General features: G+C 44.0%; 1 pseudogene; it reads right to left on the bottom strand.

Annotated features, from left to right (window-relative positions):
• Positions 1–3259: 3259 nt before the first annotated feature.
• LOC148453875 (5S ribosomal RNA) lies at positions 3260–3378 on the bottom strand (annotated as a pseudogene).
• Positions 3379–23280: the final 19902 nt, after the last annotated feature.

Raw genomic sequence — 23280 nt, 5'->3', positions numbered from 1 at the left:
TTAATCAGAGCATCAAATTAGTAGTTCATAGGTGCTACAAAATACCGACGTTTCGGTCCAGACAAGGGCCATTCTCAGGGTGCAGCAATCCAAAAATCACCAATACATCCTGGGTCTACTGAAGTCACAGACTAAATAAGCATATTGGATAGTACATAGTGCAGTCTTCCAGGGCCCTGTTATATAGCCAACACACTATCCCCTATGAAATCTCGGGGGACGGATTGGCTGTTGAAACAAAAACCTGGGTGTGTGAGCTGTGGGAGTTGTATCACCTTCAGGAGTTTACTTGTGGGTCCTACTTTCCCACATCCGCACACCGGGAAACAACTTAGGATCAACTATAGGTTACATTGCCAAATGGAGTTTGTTATTTATGTTGTAACATGTCCCTGTAGTCTCTATTATGTAGGCCTGACCACTAGACCATTCAGGGAACGAATGGCCAATCATCGATCTTCTATCAGGGCTGCATTACAGACACGCAGCACTGATAAACCTGTGGCCTGACATTTTCTTCTTTTTGATCACCAGATATCGATGTTAAGGTGTCGCCTCATTGATTGGGTTCCACCATTGGTTAGGGGTGGTGACCGTATTAAACGGCTCCACCAAAGGGAAAGTTTTTGGATTAGTAAGCTCGATACTGTGGCACCAAGGGGTTTAAATGAGATCAACCATCTGTCTGTGTTTTTACCTTAAAATCGTTTTCTCTGATGTTTCCCATATTTTGCATATTGGTTTGTTTATTCTGCATTATCGTACACATTTATCGTTTAGTTTTCTCTTTCTTTCTTCTTTTTTATTATTATATTTTCCATTGTGATATGTTTATATTTCTGCTGCTATTCTTGTGTAACGTTATTTTTATGATTGGCTGCCTAGTGACTTTGGTCACTACATATTGTTTATACACTAATGTACATTATTCTTCCTTGCAGTATATCTCAGGGTCCCTGTTTGTACAACACGCACCTTGTATATGCTATATTTTGTGTTTATTTATGATTCATCAGCCCTAGCACCTACCAGCCTATCACCTTGAAGCCCTGTTGCCTTGGTTGCGCATCCGGCATGTGCGCGCAGCCGTGTGCGAACCACATGGTGTAGCGCGCGTCACTGCTGGACGTTTGGAGCATGTCACGCTGAGCGCGCCAGGAATGGTGCGTTAGCATGTTGCGCCGGAGGGTTGACACTGTGCGGGATGGAAGGTGGATAACCTGATTGGTTCCTTACGCCCACCGTACTTCATGGTCTTGGCTGTTGTTTTGATAATTAACATGCTGGTAAGTGGCTGGTTACTTATTTCCTTGATTACTGATTGCCTACCAGGTATGAGTGTGTTGGCTATATAACAGGGCCCTGGGAGACTGCATTATGTACTATTCGATGTTCTTAGTTAGTCTGTGACTTCAGTAGACCCAGAATGTATTGGTGATTTTTGGATTGCTCCACCTTGAGAATGGCCCTTGTCTGGACCGAAACGTCGGTATTTTGTAGCACCTATGAACCACTAATTTGATGCTCTGATTAAAAATAAGCTGATCTTCTATTTTTTGGTGAGTGCCCTCATTCCACGTTCTTTTTTGTGTGTGGTATTTGTGTATATATATATATATATATATATATAAACCAATGTGATGGCTATGGCGCCAGCCAATAACAGAATGTAAATAAATTATATAAAAATTAAACAATTATGAATTTTTTACTATAGTGTAGAATAATATAACAGGACGCTCTACCTAAAGGTGTCAGCTGGATACCAGTGATAAGGATTGGGGAATAGATCCCAAACAGAAATATGGAAACGGTGAAAGATACAGCGACAGGCGTCTCTAATAATAAAAGTGCACAGTGCAATAAATATATAAAATAAAAACAATTTATTCAAAATTCATAATACAGAATAGTAAAAACATACGAATTGATCCTTTAAAAGTGTCAAACTAGTTGGTATAACATAAAGGAGCAAAGAAATTTTTTTTTTTCATAAGCTATATTAAAAATGCAGATCAACAAGTCTCAGCACCATGATATTTGAATAAAGTGCAGATAGACAATAGTATATATTGCACAGGCCCAATAATATATACTAAAAACAAATAAGCAGAGAATTAGGTTCTAAAAACAGCAGTAAATTAAAAGTGCTTATCTTGGTAACTCAAAGGCAAGAGAGCAGCTACCCAACGCGTTTCATCCAATGGGACTTTTTCAAGGGATGATAGCTAGCAAACATAAGTCCATATTTATACCAGGTTAAACAGAACTGATTAATCCAGCTTAGGTCAATTAATGACCTCATATCCGGTCTAACGGTGGGATTTAACAAAAGGAAATTCCAAAAGGAAATTCTATGTGGTAATGCATTATTTATAATATGAAAAAGGATTCCAGTAATGTCCAGATAATCCTAAAAATATATAAAAATAAGCGTTTAGCTTGGCGGTTACTTCCGCCCAATAGAGGTGAATTTCCGCCCTTAGCACCAACATCTGCCCTCTTCCAGATCTAGACAGAGACACATGGGAATGAGGTCGACATCCGCTTGATGCACGCGACTTCCGCCCTCACTTTAGGCTCCATGATACGTCCATCCTCCTAGTAGGCATCCAGGAATGGTATCACGGGTGCCCAGCTCCCATCCGGTCCACGTGACTTCCGCCCTGGCTCGATTGTCCACCATCATCTGCCCATAGATGACATCGGTACATCCCGCCTAGGTCCAGCCCTTTCTTCCCTTGACGTGGTCAGGATCTTTAATAGGCACAACCATATATCTGCGGAAGCCAAAAAACGTAGAAATTTTTTTGAATTTACAAGCGCCATTTTGGAAAAGGGTGTCTTAGCCCATAATTCTAGACTTAAGAGACACACCAATTAAATAGGCATACCATAATAATAACAGTGAAACACAGTCTAAAACTGAGAATAACAGTGAAACACGGTCTAAAACTAAATGTGGCAACATGGTTTAGGAATCGTAACATAAAATTATGAATTAAGAGTAATATGAATAAATATAATTAAAAATGAAGACATTAGCATGATTTATAAAAATCTATAATTGAATAAAAATAGATAAAAATGAATGAACTGAGAATATTAAAACTAAAAATGAGAATACTGGCAATTTGAATATTAATAGAAAGCAATGGTCTTTCTAGTGAGAATGACAGAGGAGGGGATTGTAGATAGAACTCATAGATCCATTCAGAGACCCAGTGACTGTTTCACGCCCTGTTGTAAATATATATGGACACTACAACACCTGGTATTCCCAGGAGGTCTCCCATCCCAGTACTGGCCAGGCCCACATATACTTAGCTTCCAAGATCGGATGAGATTTTGCATATACACACTGGTGTGGTTGTAGGTCGCTTTTAATATATACAACTACCACCTCGTCTCTCACAAGAATGGAGCAATCTCGTAACTGTCATTGAATCCTTGTGGGGCCATGGTGTTCAACTCAAAGATCCAGAACATTTCTCTTCTTGAAAGTTTTTTCCCTAGATCACCCCCTCTCTCTCCTAATTTCACATGCTCTATTGCTTTAAAAGTAAGGTCCTCCGGTTTGGAATCATGGTGAACAGAAACATGCTTAGACACCGCATATCCATCAACTTTGTTCTTAATATTTCGGACATGTTCTTGAATTCTCAACTTTAATGGTCTCTTAGTTTTCCCCACATACTTCAAGCCGCACTTGCACTCTAAGAGGTATATGGTTGAGATGGTATTACAGTTCATGTAATTCTTGATTTTGTACTCTTTTGAACCATCAAAGCTGTAAAATACTTTTCTTCGTGGATGAATGAACTTACAAACATTTCAATGTCCACACTTGTAACAACCTAAACATTTGGGGATGACTGCATTAGTTTTGAATGTCCCACTCTTAATCATGCTCGGTGCTAAAATATTTTTCAAGTTCCTGTTTTTCTTGTAAATTATATCAGGCCTTGAGGGGAGAACCTCTTTTAAGACTGGGTCCATGAGTAAAATATGCCAATGTTTCTGTAAAGAATTCCTTATTTTATTCTCGTGTCCATTATAGGTGGTCACAAATGGAACACAATTTTTCCTTCCCAGATCATTATTTTTATATTTTAACAATTCATCCCTTGCCAGGTCCTTGGTTTTTTTCTGCCGCCTGTGATAATAATTCAATTGGATAACCTTTGTTAATAAATCTCTCAGTATAAACCTTAATTTGTTCTTCACAGTCTTGTTCTTTCGTACAGTTCCGCTTAATTCTATGAAACTGAGAGTAAGGGATGTTGGTTTTCCATCTTTTTAGGTGTCCACTTTTGAAATATAGATAACTATTAGTGTCAACTTCTTTAATATAGTTATTTGTGATGATCTCCCCATTTTCATTTAGTAAAACCAAGTCTAAAAATGCCACCAATAAAGTGCTAAAATAGGACGTGAACTTCAGATTAAAATCGTTATTTGCAATGTAAGTTAAAAAATCTTTAAAAAGTTCCTCAGAACCTTCCCAGATAATTAAAATGTCGTCAATATATCTTTTGTACAGTACAATATTCTTATGAAATGGGTTATTTTTGTAAATGTAATTGTCTTCCCAGCACCCCATAAAAATATTCACAAAACTGGGGGCAAAAATAGTACCCATTGCCGTGCCACATATTTGTTGATAAAAGACATCCAAAAATTTAAAATAATTGTGAGTGAGAATAAAAAGCATTAGGTCACATAAGAACTCTCGATGGAAGGGACTAATGGATTCGTCCTCTGCTAGGACTTTCCTACATGCATTAATTCCTTTGTTATGCTCAGTGCATGTATACAAAGCCTGTACATCTATTGTGATCCAGGAATATGTTGGTTGCCATTTAATCCCCTTCAAACATTGTAAGACATTCGTAGTATCTTTCAAATATGAGTCCAATAGCATAACATATTTCTATAAAAATACGGCAACGTACTCGGAGAGATGGGAAGTAAGCGAGTCTATGCCAGCCTCTATAGGGCCCCCAGGAGGTGATGTCATTGATTTATGAATTTTGGGCAAAAAGTAAAATATAGGGGTAGTGGGGTTGGTCTGCATGAGAAACTGAAATTCGTCTTTAGTTACAACTCCATTACGAAGACCACATAACAAAAGTGACCTCATATCATCCAGATATTCTTCTACAGGGTCTCCCTTTAATGGTCTATATGAGTTTGTGTCACTCAGTAATCTTTCCGCTTCTTTAAGGTATGCTTCCCGATCCATGATGACCAAACCCCCCCCTTTATCAGCTTGTTTTATAATCACATCTTTGTTCTTTTGCAGTTCCTTCAGGGCATGTTTCTCTTTATTCTTTACATTTTGTTTTTGTAACTTTTCCCCCTCTCCTTCACATAGGTCCTTCTTAACTTTCTCATAAAAGACTTCTATGTGACTACCTTTAGATTCTAAGGGATAGTAGGTAGATTTACAATTCAATAGTGCTTTGACACTATGTTGTGATACATCCTGCGGAAAAAGTCTATACGACTTTGAAACGTCGATGATATTGTTATCACTCTTACAATGATTTGAATAAAGCACCTTTTTACTGCCTTAAACTGGAGTGCCGCTCTGTTCTTTGTTTAAAGGACTCTTGGGACTTGTTATATATATATATATATATATATATATATATATATATATATATATATATAGTCCAGAAAACCGGCACTCCCCGTATATAAAACACAGACCTTGCCTTGGTGCCCCCTCGGGGGAGCTGTATGTACTCCAAATCAGGTATTGGTATTGTGGTGGCACTCTCGGGCCATTTACTGATACAAGAAAAAAGGGAGCCTAAGCCCAAATGTAAGCCGACATTTCAACCTCTTTTATTAGAGATTTTCCTCAGGAAAAATATAAAAATATATATATATATATTTCATACACTAAGCACTGGGCTCAGAATCCAATGCTGGTTGCATTGAAAATGGGGCCCTCTACATCATTTGTTCCCTATATTTTGGCAACCAGGGCTAGTTCTGACTAGCCCGGTGCTGGTTGTGCTTAATTACAGGGGACCCCCACGTAATTTTTCCCCTGTATTTAAACACAACCAGGACTGGCTGTTAAAAGCCCGGTGCTGGTTGTGTTTTGGGGGGGTGGGCAATCTTTTTTTATTTTACACATTCAATTTTTAACATAGATGCATAGATGGATCTCACTGCTGCGTTCGTGCATCTGTGACTTATTGATTTGATTTTCTCAGGTGCATACACACTACCAATGAGCCCTCTGTCACCCACTGATGCCCCCTTTGCACTGCACCGTTGCTACTGCTCTGCACCACCGCTGCTGCCGCTACCCCACACGCCTACAGCCGTCTCGCAGTCTGCACCTCCCAAACCACCTTCTGTGTACTGTCCCCTTTTCCATCTGCGATAGTGTACCATTTTGTTGCCCTTCTCCCCTGAAGGTGGCCCGGTTGCTCATCCAAACCCTGTTAGTTAATACATTTAAAAAAAGCTATGAAATTTCATAGACAAAAAACCTTACGGTTTCACATGTCTCATTAAGGCTGCTTAGACATGATCTGAAAATTCACAAAACCTATTGAATTTCTGCCACTCAAACTCCAAAAAGCAATGAAATTATGATCATTAAGGCTGACGTCTTAATGGACGAGTTCCTTGCGTAATACAGATATGGTATGCCATGACACCATGCGGTTAACTGCAGATTCAGCACTCTCACAGAATGAGATTGCTGTCACTCACAAAATGGTGGAGCTGCTAATTCACAGAAGTGTGTGCTCATTGGAATACATACATGCAGTCTATGCAATGGAGGTCTGAGCAGTTATGTGGCACACACATCCCACTCAGTGCCCACCAGGGCCGGATCAGCAATGGGGCGGATGGAGCTGCAGCTCCAGGCCCCCTGTCAAAGTAGGCCCATAGCATCTTGTGCTGTTGACTGTTGTAATCAGGATTTTTCTTACCAGGTTGCGAGTGGCCGTCCGATGCCCCACTCCCCCCGACCGCGGGACACGAGCACCCCCCCAATCAGGCTGTGTGTGGCTGTCTGATGCTCTGCCCCTCCCCCCGTGGCAGATCACACCAGGAATGGGGCATCAGGGCACTCTCCCCCCTCTCCCGGCAGGCTGCGAGTTGCCATCCAATGCTCCGCCCCTCCCCCCGTGGCATACCACACTAGGAAGGGGGCATTAGGACACGCCCCCATCCACCCCAGCAGGCAGCGAGTGGCCGTCTTCAGTTGCTGTCCGATGCTCCGCCCCTCCCCCTGCTGTGGATCACACCAGGAAGGGGGGAATCAGGGCTGGAGCATGGCTCGGCATGCAGTGTCCACAGTCTTCCTGCTCATCATGGATTACTCCAGGGAGCTCCAATGCCAGATTGACGTCGCAGCACTGCGCCGCCAGCGCACACCCCGCAGATGTTTGTTTAAGTATGTACAGTCCTAATGAAAAAGCCGGTAGGATTTGAAACGTTGACTTATCTGTACCGATGTTAATTTACATTTAAACATTTTTTTTCACCTTTACATTGGAGAGTGCCACCTTTCTTTCCTCATATTTGTGGTGTTGCCATACATTACTAAATAAGGGTGATTCTTCCCCTCTCTCCCTCTCTCTCCCCCTCTCTCTCCCCCCCTCCCCCCTCTTTCTCTCTCCCCCTCTCTCTCTCCTCTCTCCTCCCTCTCCCCTCTCTCTCTCTCCCTCCCCCTGTCTCTCTCCCCCCTCTCTCTCTGCCCCTCCTCTCCCCTCCCCCTCTCTCAGCTTTGCATTGAATTGAATTCCCCATTATAACTATTAAGATAACGTATTTTTATATAAAGAGATAGCGATGTCACATTAATGACATCACTAAGTGAGCCAGATACTTTCAGATTTACGTCATCACCATGTGCCATTTTAAGTTGTTCCTTTGCTGAATCTCGCTTTATGCTATTGATATAATTGAAAAGGGAAAAGAGATTGAGGTTTTTAAAGGTAGGGGCTAGTCACACCACACAGGACAGGCCACATCCCTGTGCAGACAACACCCCCACAATACTGGTTACAGCCCCACATCACTAGTCACACCCGCAGGGGTTGGGTATGATTACCTGGCAGTCGTAATGCCTGCTGTCAAAATGCAGACAGCGGCATACCGATGCTCAGATTTCCGACGGGGGTGGGGTAAGTATACAAACCCTCCCCCCTTCTCTTCCTAACTCTTCCTTCTTGTACCCTAACAGTTAGTGCCTAACCTTTACCCACCCCTCTTGGTGCCTAAACCTAACCGTCGCCCCTTAGTGCCTAACCCTAACTCCCCCCAGTGGTGCCTGAGCCCCAGTGGCACCTAACCCTAAACCCCCCCCCCCCTCCTGTGACTAACAGCTAAGGGCACCCCGCTTGCCTTTGATCTGAATGTCATATGTCAGGATTCCGGCATCGATGTGTAGGCTGGCTTTGGGATTTAGCCGCCTTTGTTTAGTCCCGGGTTGGGATTACGACCGTCCGTCCAGTGGCGTAAATTCATCCCAGATGGCCGCAGGCAAGTTATAATTTGGTGTCCCCCATCACAGCCCCTGACATTGTAATGTAGCATTTTGCATGCAGATGCACCCGCAGTCACACACAGAATATAAGCATGCCACATATCATTTTAATCAGCAGAAGCTGCTTGTGCATCCTATTTGCATGCTGTGCAAATAAGACACATTTGAAGGGAAATACTCTGCGCTCACAAGTTATGTGTAACGCGACTTGTAGCACATGGAGCAAAGTTATATGGAGTGGGATGGGGAGTTGTAGGTAAGGGGGTGCACCGGGACTGCTGCACAAATCTGAGGCTAGGGCTGCTGCCAGGGAGGAGTATGATGGAAATTGTGGGTGAGGGGAGGCACCGGACGTGTCTCACTGACATAAGAATCTGCTGAGGAGCAGCAACACCAATGAGTAGGGACAGACTATAGATAGATGAAGGCGGCAGCTGATGGTCTGACATAGAGCTCTCCACTAGTGTATGGTGGATTCTCAGGTGCCTGGAAGGGGTGCCATGTATTGGGCGGCTGAGACAGTACACTCTGGGTACATAGCTACAGCCCTAAGTGGGGGGAATATATTGTAGGCAATGGAGGAGGTGCCCCTTCAGTGCTGGTGCCCGGTGGGAGGCGCCTCCATTGTCTCCCAAAGTTCTGCTCCTGCATCCATCGGTATTTTGACTACATACCCCAACCGCAGTGCTGAACACACCTTTTACGGCGGCATACAAAAGGCCCTTCATAAATTTTAGCTCCAGGCCCTTGTGGACCTTAATCTGGCACTGGTGCCCACAATCTTCCCATTCAGTCATCACAAACATTTCACTGAGTTCCAACATCCTTCTCACTCCATACTTCCATCTCATTCATTATACACATTCAGCTTCCCAATTGCTAAAACTATCATACTCTGTCTATACATGTACACTATCTTCACCTCCATGCTGCTATAACTTCCACAATCCATACAGCTGTGTGTTCTCCCAACTGTGCTAGTCTGCATGCCCTCACCCACACCAATTTCTTGTCCCATGTGCACCGCCCTGTATCCATGCCAGTTTCCTTCCATCTGCACCACTGCCTTGCCCCCAGCCACGTCACTCTATCTTCCCCTCATCTATCTATCTATCTATCTATCTATATATATATATATACTCCTCCCAGCAAATCAGCGGCGCTCACAGGACTTAAAAGAAATACACAGAAAACACTGCAGACACGCAGGTAAGTTCCAACATTTCAATTCATGTTCGAATTTTTGTCAGGGTTATTACGTTATATCCCTGACGAAAAAGTCAAACATGAATTGAAACGTTGGAACTTATCTGCGTGTCTGCAGTGTTTTCTGTGTATTTCTATTAAATCCTGTGAGTGCCGCCGATTTGCTGGGAGGAGTATATGGTGTATTTGGATACACACGGAGGGCACCTGGGCACAGTGTTACATATTTCTATTGAGAGTGCTAGGCGTTATCTGGATTTATATATATATATATATATATATGTATATATATACAAAAGGAGATCTTAGTGTATGAATACAAATTCTTCAGTACATGCAGGTGTAGTCATATAATATGTAAATGAGTACACCATGTCCACATTTTGGTTTAAGAGACAGTTTTATAGAGCAAGGTCTATTAGGGACAGTGGGCATGATTCAGAGCCGGACGCTCCGCTCGTTCTGAATCAGGTTGTTTTCTTTTTGGTGCAACCACCCACAGCTATTGCGGCCAGGTGCGGTAGAGTCTCGTTCCCGCAAGCCCCAGTGAGCTTCTGGAAGCTCACCACTGACATCACTCGTGATGTCAGTGGGGCCGCCCCCAAACGGCAGGCATTCCGTCGGGAATGCCTCCATTTGGCCAGCCACCCCCCCTGCCCGCCTCCAAATCGGTGCTAGCTGGTGCGAGACCCGGAGCGACCGTCGCTAGCTGGGTCTCGCACATGCGCACGTCGGAGCCGGCTCTGGCATGCGCATGCACAGTGGCCAAACACCGACCCGCTTGTGAGCGCATAGCGCTTGCGAGCGGGTCTGAATCAGGCCCTGTGTCCCAGATGTAGTGATGAGCTCACTAGTCCTCAGTCCTGTTCTCTTGTCATCTCAGCAAAGCAAAAAAAATATTCTCACTTTGTAAAAAAAAATTCTGTATTCAATCAAGTTATCCCAAGGTGGAAATGATCTGCATGTACTGTATGAGGAATCTAATCTGGTGACCTGTATACTAAGCACCCCCAATCTGGTGACTAGCATATAAAGCAGATACTCAGTTATGTATCTGTTGTATAAAACAGTTCCATAATCTGATGGCTAGTGTATAGCCATCATTAGTGTGTAGTGGCTAGTGTATAGCCATCATTAGTGTATAGTGGCTAGTGTATAGAAAATCATTAGTGTATAGTGCCTAGTGTATGGCCATCATTAGTATATAGTGGCTAGTGTATAGCCATCATTAGTATATAGTGGCTAGTGTATAGCCATCATTAGTGTATCGTGGCTAGTGTATAGAAAATCATTAGTGTATAGTGGCTAGTGTATACCCATCATTAGTTTTTAGTGGCTAGTGTAGGATTGGATGACAAATTAAATATATTTTCCTGTTGCTTCCTTATACTGTATAACATAATCCCTTTGGATTACAAATTAAGAGTTGGGGTTAAAAAAATAATTATTTGGGGAATTGTATTCTGGGTACAATTTTCCTTTCATTGCTGTTATTTTTAGAGTATTCTCACTATTGTTAAAACATAAATGATTAATTCTTCTAATGAATTGATGATCTGAAACTTTAATTGAATTCCCTTTAGATCAAGACTACAGCTCATTGTAGCGCACGTTCTGTCATCCATCTGGAATGAGCCCATAGAAGGTGATGAAAAGATCCGCTTGGGCCGAGGCCGTCACCTTGCTGCATTGTCCAATAACACCATTGGCCACTTAACAAATAACATCTTACCTATTAAATAAACATCATTGGTCATTTTACTGGTTTCAATTCATTACAATTCACAATTGAATTTTATTGTATCCTTATTTTACTGTATTCTTTTCATAAGGTTTGTTAGGTCAGTACCCGTAGAGAGATGATAAGGCCTTTAGAACTTGAGGTCTTCACCCTTAGCAAGATGCCTTTCCCTTAAAGCAAGACGTGCTTAAGCCCTGGGGATTGTACCCACATTTCCCACCCAACAAACACACTAATACATAGTAGGTTTTTGGACTGTGGGAGGTAGACGAGGCACCTGGAGGAAGCTACACAAACATAAGAAGAACATATAAACCATACACACATATAAAGCACTTGTCAAATTATAACCCATGACCCCAGCGCTGTGAGGCAGGAGAGCTAACCACTGTATATTCATGAGAAGGAAGTTAATTTACCAGTAACAAGTAACATAAAAGAGGCACTGGTTCCTGGTAACTACACAGACTGAATTAGCATTATTATGGACTGTGTACAGGGCCAGCACTACCATTAGGCAGCTGCCTAGGGCGGCAGCACCTGAGGGGATGGCACTAAGGCTACCAGCACAATAATAAGGATGTCTCTGATGTCCTTATGTTACTGAACACTGGTGGCAGCCACAGTTTGCATAAGCCGTAGCCAACACCCCTGTACTTGTCACGTGAACGTACACAGTCTGCTGGGCTTGCAACCCAGCAAGCCTGAGTAAGCTGAGGCCAACACCCCTGTACTTGTCACGTGAACGTACACAGTCTGCTGGCCGTCCACCCGGCACCGTCCACCATCGGGACCATTGACCACCGATGGTCACGATGGTGATCCCAGCCTACAACCCCCATTGCAGTGCTGGGATCGCAATTCAGCAGAGGGTGTCAAACACCTCCTGCTGCATTTGCATTATTGCAAGGATCACAATTGCAAAGTTGCCTGCATGTATAAATCATATATCTTTAACCTGCACGTAGCTTTGCAACTGCGATCCTTGCTGAATCAGGCCCTCTATCGGCTCGATTTATCAATCCTTTTTTTCATTAAAATAATGTCAAAAAGGCTGTTTTCACACCTTTTTCACATTATTTTCGTTTCACTGAAATGTATTAAAGGGAAATTAGAGTCGTTTTTTGTTAAAAACTACTCCAAGCCCTTTCATTCTCATTTCTTTAGCAAGCAAATTGCATTCCTTATACTTGCAATGGGAAATGCAATCTGCCTGAAATTTACTAAGGGGGAATTGTGAAATAATTCCGGGTTGGAGACATTGCCATCTGGCGTTAAGCTGAGTTCCCCCGGCTCCTGCTTCACTCTGACAGGCAGAACAGAGCCGGCCCCCTGTGATCACAAGCTGATTACTGTTAAAAATAATAGTGTTAAAAAAAATACCTCAGACACTTACCTGCAGCCGGGGGTCCTCTGATCGGTGATCTCTCTCCTCTGGTCAGCTGGTCACCGGGGCTCCTGCACTGTGACCATGGTCAGCTGTGCTATAAACCAGCATCTTAGTTCACAGCACAGCTGACCAGGGTCACAGATCAGGAGCTCTGGCGACCAGCTGACCAGAGGAGAGAGATCACTGATCACCCAGGTAAGTGTCAGTTGGAGGAGAGGGGGGGTGGCTAAGTGGAGTCACGGGGGGCACCCGCTGGGGTTGAGGAGAGGCGAGCGTGGGTTTGTATCGCTAGCCGGCATTGGCGAATGCGCGGAGGCACTGTCACTGCATTTTGTGTGAAATATACAGTGAACAGTGGACCTGATTCAGCAAGCAATGCAATGCTGCGTTCGCACGCTCTTGGCCAATGTTTGTGCTCTGCGCATGCGTATAAGATGCAGTGCGTGTGCGTGAACCAGATGCTGTGAAAGGGAATGCGAGCGCAGACAGATCACCCAGTGATTGACAGGAAGTACCGTTTGTGGGTGGTGATGGGGTGTGGTCGTGCAAACGCAGGCGTGTCAGTGCATTTCAATGCCGTTGAAGAAGCGTGCATAAATTAGACATTGAGAAACCCTATGCAGCCTGAGCTGTCACTAGGTGCAGGAGATGTAGCAAAGTCTGCAGCAGGGTCAGGTCAACCACTATTGTGTGTATGGTTTTGATGGTTGTCGATGCATACACACGATTAAGTAGCAGGTGCTCTCCATTGCATTGAGTAATTGCACAGTCCAGTATAGGCGTGTATATTTACTCAATGCAATTTTGTTTCTAAAGCAAGCCACACATCTAAAGATTATCTGTCCAACCAGCCAACTAGTTGATTGGTTGGAATGAAAATCTGGTAAGGGATGAAAGTAAATGACAATCAGCAATTTGCTACCAAACGCTGGAAAATGGACAAGTACTGTTGCTTGAACAAATTGTTTTGATCAAACATTTAACAAGCTTGTCTGACAACCATTTTCATCTGTTTTCTTGCATTTAGTAGCACATTGCTGATCATCAGTTACTCCCATTCTTTACCAGATTTTCATTCCAACCAATCAACTAGTTGGATAAAAGTTGGCCTAGTGTGTGGCCATCTTAAGGCATGAATGCAATGACATTTAACTGTATGTAGTGTAAAGTGTTTCATAATGTGATGTGTTTACATTTTGCAAATAAATATCAGTGCCCTAAAAGTTTACATCATGTTCCTTGTATAAAAACTAGAGATGTGCGCCAACCCCTGTGTTTTGGATCTGGATCTCCCCTGGTTTTGCCAAAACCTCACCTGCATGTTTTGGTTTTGGATCTGGATTTTTTTCTTAAAAAATTATAAAAACAGCTAAAAATCACATAAAATTGGCTTGTTTTTGTTCCTACCGTATTATTACCCTCAATAACATTTATTTCCACTCGTTTCCAGTCAATTTTGACCACCTCACCACTCACTATATTGTTTTCATCCAGTTTAGGCCCAAAATTTAGACCAAACTAGCTGGCTGACTAAGCTATGCAGCAGCAGTGTTCGGCACAAAAACGTGGCAGTTCAACTTCCAACATGGCACATCAGGAAACAAATGGTTTTATTATTCAAGAGAGGCCTGAGAGAGTTGGAGTATGCATGTAGTTGAAGGCAGGGACAGGAAGGATTTTTTAGTAAATTGAATGTAATTTTTTTAAACCGAAGTAAATTTATGAGGGAGAAAGGAAGGGGAGGAGGCATTTACAAAAAAATATTTTACTCATTCACATTAGTCCTTGCCCCAGAAGAATCCTTAATTTACTAAAGTCAGAGTTTTTACAAGTGCGTTTTAGAAGTGATGATGCCCATAGCAACCAATCAGATTCTACTTAACATCACTCTGCCTAGCACTTTCTAGAAGATAATAGCTAGAATCTGATTATTTTCTTTGGGCAAGCAACATCACTTCTAAAACTCACTTCTAAAAATTCTCACTTTAGTAAATTAAATTTACCCCTTAAGGTCTTACGTTGCGTCTTTCTTGAGAATCCTGCGCCAACTTCTGCTGCTAGGAGTGGATTTTCATACCAGAAGGGAACCATGAAGACTGCTTTCCAAAACAATTGACTGTAAAATAATCCTTTGCAAAGCTTCCACATTGAACATTTCCTAACCTGTACAGGGACATTAAAAAAACATTGGTTACTTAGTGGCCTCTAGTGCCACTTAACCATCATAGATATGTGGACAAGCGTAAGATCTATGATTTAAGGCAGGGGTAGCCAACCCTGGTCCTCGAGAGCTACCAACAGTGCGTGCTTTCCAGGTCTCCTCATAGAATCACAAGTGTAATAATTAACTCCACCTGTGGATCTTTTCAAATGTGTTTCTGAGTATGAATACACCTGTGCACCAGCTAGGTTGTCTGGAAAATGTGAACTGTTAGTAGCTCTCGAGGAACGAGGTTGGCTACCCCTGATTTTAGGCCTTACGTTGTGTCTTTCTTCAGAATTATTGAGCGCTATGCCTGCTGCTGGGAGTAGATTTTCATCCCAGAAGGGATGAAAACATTGTTTTTTCTTCACAATGGACACAGATCTGAAGAGATCTAAATAACCACTGACAGGAAAAAAATGCAATTTGGAAGCCCTTACACAAAACTGCCTGCTTTACTTGAGCTGCCCACCTTCCAGTGTGTACTCAGAAAGAGTTTTCAGCACAGCGGGGAACCTTCTCAGTGATCAGCCTGAGACTACTTCCCCAAAATGTGGAAAAGATGATGTCCATTAAAATGAACTACAAATTCTACAAGAAAGACCTTTACCGTCAATTACGCACATAAATTACAGTGGCACATGTAATGGTGGATTCCAGCGGGGACAAATTAATATTGTGTGAAGAGGATGATGTATACATCACCCAAGATTATACCATCACCCAAGCCTATATTGTCATCCCATCCTGTGTTGTGTATAAATTACAGCTGCGCTCTCTGTTAGTTTGGGGATTCATTGTCCACTTTAGTGGGTGTGAGCTATATTTTAGTCCATATCATCAACACATCCCCTATATATCTTATGACCTGGGCTACAGGAGGAGCAGCTACACTCTGGAATACAGTTGCATGGAGTTGCCCCTCTGCCTCGCTGAAATTCAGGTAGAGGGGCCATGGGTAGAGACTGGGAGTAGGGATGCTATAATCAGAGAATGCAGTTTTAGCTGCTTTATTCCAAATCTCAGCAGAGGCATTTTGTGATGCCATGGCTAATGGGCACACCCAAACAAAAAAAACCAGATTGATTGAATTACACTTGGGAGGGAGAGCACCCGAACGAGGCAGCAGCCTCTTGATAAACAACACAGACATCACCCCTGCGCAGCGACGTTGCTGATGATAAGTGTGACTAATGCACACACACAAAAAAACACATTGATTGATTGATTTGATACATTTTTGGGGGGCACTTGGGATGGAGAACACTCGAACGAGTCAACAGCCCCTTGATAAATGAGACACAGGCAGCACAGCACCCCTGCACACCTATGTTGCTGATGAGTGTGGCTAACACACACACATAAAAATTGTTTTAATTTTTTTCACACTGGTGGAGGAAGCACCACTGAACATGGCAGCAGCCCCTTGATAAATGAGACATGCAGCACAGCACCCCTGCACACCTATGTTGCTGATCAGTGTAGCTAACACACACAAGAATGTTTTTATTTTTTTCACACTGGGGGGAAGCACCCCTGAACAAGGTAGCATCCCCTTGATAAATGACACAGGAAACACCCCTAGTGCAGCTAGCCTGTGGATAAGTGTGTATTGTTAACACACACACAGGAAAAAAATACAAATATTTTTATTTTTGTGGGGCACTTGGAGGAGGACCCCTGAATTAGGCAGCAGCCCTTTGATAAATGACACAGGAAGCACACCTGCGCACCTACATTGCTGATACGTGTGGCTAATGCACACAGAAATAAAAATATATATTTTTATTTTTTTCGCACTGGGGGTGAAGAGCACCCCTGATGGACAATAGAGCAGAACAGCCAGCCCCTACGGACAATATATTTTTTTATTTCTGTGTGTGCATTAGCCATACTTATTATTAGCAATCTAGGTGCACAAGTGTGCTGCCTATGTCATTTTATTAAAGGGCTACTGCCTAATTCAGGGGTCCTCTCCCCCCCCAAGTGCCCCCCAAAAATGTAAATAAAAAATATTTTTTTTCCTGTGTGTGTGCATGTTAACAATTCGCACTTATCCACAACGTAGGTGCACTAGGGTTGCTGCCTGTGTCATTTATCAAGGGGCTGCTGCCTCATTCAGGGGTGCTTCCCCCCAGTGTGAATAATATAAAAACTATTTTTTGTGTGCATGTTAGCCACACTTATCGGCAACGTAAGTGCAAAGGGGTGCTGTGCTGCCTGTGTCTCATTTATCAAGGGGCTGCTGCCTCGTTCCTGTGCTCTCCCTCCCAAGTGCCCAAAAAAAATTAAATCCTCAATCAAAATCAATCTGTTTTTTTTTGTGTGTGTGTGTTTTTGTGTGCACATTAGCCACACTTATTACCAGCAATGTAGCTGTGCAGGGGTGATGCCTGTGTCATTTATCAAGAGGCTGCTATCTCATTCGGGAGCTCTCCCTCCCAAGTGCACCAAAAAAATTAATTCAATCAATCTGTTTTTTTTGTGTGTGTGTGTGTGTGTGCGCGTTAGCCATGGCATAACAAGACGCCTCTGCTGAGATTTGCATAAACATTTTCAAAGGTAAATATAGAGTATATGGTTTAAAAAATTGAAAAAAGCAGCTAAAACTGCGTTCTCTGATTATAGTGTCCCTACTCCCTACCAATGGCCCCTCTACCTGATTTCAACGAGGCAGAGGGGCAACTTCATGCAACCGTATTCCAGAGTGCAACTGCTTCTCCTGTAGCTCAGGTCATAAGATGTGTAGGAGGTTTGGTGATGATATGGACTAAAATGGAGCTCATATCCACTAAAGTGGACAATGAATCCCCAATCTAACAGGGAGCGCAGCTGTAATTTATACACAACACAAGATGGGATGACGATATAGGCTTGGGTGATGGTATAATCTAGGGTGATGTATACATCATCCTCTTCACACAATATTAATTTGTCCCCGCTGGAATCCACCATTACATGTGCCTCTGTAATTTTTGCACTTAATTGACAGTAAAGGTCTTTCTTGTAGAATTTGTAGTTCATTTTAATGGACATCATCTTTTCCACATTTTGGGGAAGTAGTCTCAGGCTGATCACTGAGAGGTTCCCCGCTGTGCTGAAAACTCTTTCTGAGTACACACTGGAAGGTGGGCAGCTCAAGTAAAGCAAAGGCAGTTTTGTGTAAGGGCCTCCAAATTGCCTCTTTTTCCTGTCAGTAGTTATTTACATCTCTTCAGATCTGTGTCCATTGGGAAGAAAAATCAATGTCTTTATCCCTTCTGGGATGAAAATCCACTCCCAGGAGCAGGCATGATGCTCAAGAATTCTGAAGAAAGACACAACATAAGGCCTTAAATCAGGGGTAGCCAACCTCGGTCCTCGAAAGCTACCAACAGTTCACATTTTCCAGACCACCTAGTGGGTGTATTGAGTACTCAGAAACACATTTGAAAAGATCCACAGGTGCAATTAATTATAACACTTGTGATTCTGTGAGGAGACCTGGAAAACATGCACTGTTGGTAGCTCTCAAGGACTATCCCTGCCTTAAATCATAGATCTTATGCTTGTCAACATATCTGTGCTGTTTAAGTGGCACTTTGAGGTCACTGACTAACTATGTTTTTTTAATGTCCCTGTACAGGTTGGGAAATGTTCAATGTGTAAGTTTTGCAAAGGATTATTTTACAGTCAATTGAGTGATTAAAATCCACTCCTAGCAGCAGAAGTTGGCACAGGATTCTCAAGAAAGACACAACGTAAGACCTTAAGGGGTAAATTTAATTGACTAAAGTGAGAGTTTTTAGAAGTGAGATTTAGAAGTGATGTTGCTTGCCCATAGAAAATAATCAGATTCTAGCTATTATCTTCTAGAAAGTGCTAGATAAATGATGTTAAGTAGAATCTGATTGGTTGCTATGGGCAACATCACTTCTAAAATGCACTTGTAAAAACTCTCACTAAAGTAAATTAAATTTACCCCTTAGTATCTTTGTGCTGGTTAAGTGGCAGTTTGGAGGCCACTAACTAACTATGCCTTTTTAATGTCCCTGTACAGGTTGGGAAATGCTTTTTCATGTGGAATGCACTACTAGAAGTCTTCCTGGTCCCCTTCTGGGATGAGAAAATCCACTCCTAGCAGCAGGCATGGCGCTCAAGGATTCTTCTGGGGCAAGGACTGATGTGAATGAGTAAAATATTTTTTTGTAAATGCCTCCTCCCCTCCTCTTCTCCCTCATAAATTTACTTTGGTTTAAAAAAAATGACATTGCATTTACTACCAAACCCTTACTGTCCCTGCCTTCAACTACACACATACTCCAAGTTCCTCAGGCATCTCTTGAATAATAAAAACATTTGGTTCCTGATGTGCCATGTTAGAAGTTGAACTGACACATTTTTGTGCCGCCCACTGCTGCCGCTTAACTTGATCAGCCAGCTAGCTTGGTGCAAATTTTGGGTCTAAGCTGAATGAAAACAATATAGTGAGCTGTGAGGTGGTCAAAATTGACTGGAAACGAGTGTAAATAAATGCTATTGAGGTTAATAATAATACTGTAGGAACAAAAAAAGCCCCATTTTATGTGATTTTAGCTGTTTTTATGATTTTTTAAGAATGAAATCCAGATCCAAAACCGAAAAAACAAAACACGGAGGTGAGGTTTTCGCAAAACCAATCCAGATCCAAAACCAGGGGAGATCCAGATCCAAAACCAAATCAAAACACAGGGGTCAGTGTACATCTCTAGTAGACAGTGTCTGACATTTTACACCATTGTTCTGAATAGAAGTATAGAATCTCTTATCTTTCCTGTCATATAAATCAGAATTGAATACAAAGAATGAATACACTCTACTATAGATCTAATTGGCTAACATAAGTTATTCTATATGAAGACATTCCTAAAAGCTAGAATAGATAGTTAAGGAATGAGGCCCTTCTCAGACACCATGTCTCACACAGAATATCATTTCTTCTTAGCATTTAAAACACATGATTCTTCACTTTAACATGTGTGTGACTGTGGGCCTGATTCAGACCAGCTCGCAAGCGCTATGCGCTCATGAGCGGGTCGATGTTAGGCCACTGCGCATCCCCACGCCGGAGCCGGATCCGACGTGCGCATACGCAAGACCCGGCTAGCGTTGGGCGTTCCATCGCTCCGGGTCTCGCACCAAAAGGGGGCGGCTGTCGATTTTGATCGACAGCTCACACCGTTTTCGAGGCGTGGTGTGGGGGCGGCTCCACAAACGGAGGCATTCCCATGAAAACACCTGCCGTTTGTGGGCGGCCCCATTGACATCACCAGTGATGTCAGTGGGAGAGCTTCTGGCTCTATTAGAGCTAGAAGATCTCTGGGGCTTGCTGCCATGAGACCCTACCACAAGGGTCTTGTCGCAAGCCCGATAGTCGCGATGGTCTTGACCATCGCGACCATCATCCTGGCTGCTCACAATAGCTGTGGGTGGTAACTCACAGCTATATGAGCAGCCAGGAGGCCGCTCCAAAAAAAAAAAAAAAAACGCCCTGATAAAGAGCGAGCGCTCTTTCAGAGCATCCGGCTTTGAATCAGGGCCTGTGGGCCTGATTCAGACCCACTCGAAAGCGCTATGCACTCGCAAGCAGGTCGATGGTGGCCCAGTGCGCATGCGCACGATGGAGCCGGCTCCATCATGCGCATGCACGAGAACCGGATAGCGATGGGCAAACCGTCGCTCCGGGTCTCATACCAAAGGGGGCGTGCTGTCGATGTTGAGTGACAGCATGCCCCCTTTGGTGGGCGGGCCGGGGGAGTGTCTGCCCAAACGGAGGCGTTCCCATGTGAACGCATCCGTTTGGGGGCGGCCCCACTGACATCACTCGTGAGATTTTGTCTCTGTTTGAGCCGAAATCTCTCTTGGGCTTGCGGCAACGAGACCCTACCACAAAAGTCTTGTCGCAAGCCCGATGGTCGCGATGGTCTTGACCATCGCGACCATCTTCCTGGCCACTCGCTATAGTTGTGGGTGGTCACCCACAGCTATGCGAGCGGCCAGGAGACCGCTCTAAAAAACAAGAAGGCCGGCCCTGATTCAGAGTGAGCGCTCTGTCAGAGCATCCGGCTCTGAATCAGTCCCTGTGTGTGTGGGAATCTAGTCATGTAATATGTGTGTGAGACTGTGTGTGTGACTGTGTGTGTGACTGTGTGTGTGAGAATCTAGTCATGTAATGTGTGTGTGTGTGTGTGGGGAGGGAATCTAGACATGTGTGTGTGTGTGTGTGTGTGTGTGTGTGTGTGTGTGTGTGTGTGTGTGTGTGTGTGTGTGTGTGTGTGTGTGTGTGTGTGTGTGTTTGGGGGAATCTAGTCATGTAGGGGGAATCTAGTCATGTAATGTGTGTGTGTGTATCTGTTCATATAAATGTATATGTGTGGGAATCTAGTCATGTAATGTTTGTGTGAGACTGTGTGTGTGTGTGTGTGTGTGTGTGTGTGTGTGTGTGTGTGTGTGTGTGTGTGTGTGTGTGTGTGTGTGTGTGTGAATCTAGTTATGTAATGTGTGTGTGAGACTGTGTGTGTGAATCTAGTCATGTAATGTGTATGTGTGGGGATCTATTCATATAAATTAGAGATGAGCGGTTCGGATTCTGTGGAATCCGAACCGCTCCGAACATTGGGGATCCGAGTCCACCCGAACCCTGTTCGGGTGTTCACCGCCTGACTCGGATCCCCGTTCGGGGCCGAACGGCGGCCGCCTGATGTCGGATTCTCACTAGAGAATCCAACATCAGGTCTCCTCGCGTGTAGGGCAGAGCGCTGTGATAGCGCTCTGCCCTACACAGATACAAACACACAGCCGCCAGCGGCAGCTGTGTGTTTGTTACAGCAGCCAATGAGAGTCACACAGACTCTCATTGGCTGCTGCACGGAGGGAGCCGGCTGGAGCTCACACATGAGCTCCGTCTTCCGGCTCCCTCCTCAGCGTGTGACAGAGCGGACGGCGCGGGAGCGGGGATACAGGTAAGTTTTTATTTTTTAATTTGTGCAAGGGCCGGGGGCGCTACTGGGGGGGCCCATACTACTGGGGGGGGTCTGCACTACTGGGGGGGTCTGCTACTGGGGGGGCTATACTACTGGGGGGGCCATACTACAGAGGGGCCTGCTACTGGGGGGGGCTATACTACTGGGGGGGTCTGCTACTCGGGGGACCATACTACTGAGGGGCCTGCTACTGGGGGGGCCATACTACTGGGGGGCTTACTACTACTGGGGGGGGGGCTGCTACTGGGGCAGCCTACTACAGGGGGGGCCATACTACAGGGGGGGCCCATACTACAGGGGGGGCTACTACTGAGGCAGCCTACTACTGGGGGGGGCCTGCTACTGGGGGGGCCATACTACTGGGGGGGCCATACTACTGGGGGGGCCATACTACTGGGGGGGCATACTACTGGGGGGGCATACTACTGGGGGGGCATACTACTGGGGGGGCCTGCTAATGGGGGGCATACTACTGGGTGGCATGCTAATGGGGGGCATACTACTGGGGGGCATACTACTGGGGGGCCTGCTAATGGGGGGCATACTACTGGGGGCACTGCATAGTGGGCCCTACTACTAAGGGGACTGCATAGGGGGCACCACTGCCGGGGGACATTGTGTAAGGGACACCGCTACTGTGGGCATTGTGTAAAAGGGTCACTACTGTGGGCATTGTGTAAAAGGGGCACTACTGTGTGTCATAACATAAATAAGAGACACTACTTTATGGTGTAATGTGAATCAGGCCCTATGTGCGGTGTAATGCGAATAAGATTGTGCACTGTGACTCCTAGGGCCGTAGCCCACTTTGTAAACAAGTACTGTGACTCTGCTGGCCGTACCCCACTGCGTGGGTGGACTACTTTTCATTTCTGCCACTGCTGTGTGGCAATGTGTCATAGATGTGCTTTATACTGTGGTGTCTGTGTCGTTGTGCCGCTGCTTTGTCGCTTAGTAACCAGTCAGCTCACTGCAACCTTTGGCCAATAATGTTGAAAACAATATTATAAGCTGTGATATGGTCTAAATTGACTGGAAATTAATGTTATTGAGGTTAATAATACTCTAGGAAGAAAAAAAAGACCAATTTATGTGATTTTAGCTTTTTTTGTCAATTTTTGTAAAAAAATCCAAATCCAAATCCAAAGCCAGTCACCGCAGTTTGGCAAATCCAAATCCAAAGCCGGACGACGAATTAGAACCAAATCCGGCAAA

This window comes from Taudactylus pleione, unplaced genomic scaffold, assembly GCF_031769625.1.
Source record: "Taudactylus pleione unplaced genomic scaffold, aTauple2 ptg001075l, whole genome shotgun sequence".
NCBI classification, from domain to species: domain Eukaryota; kingdom Metazoa; phylum Chordata; class Amphibia; order Anura; family Myobatrachidae; genus Taudactylus; species Taudactylus pleione.
This window is presented reverse-complemented; position numbering and strand designations above follow the sequence as displayed.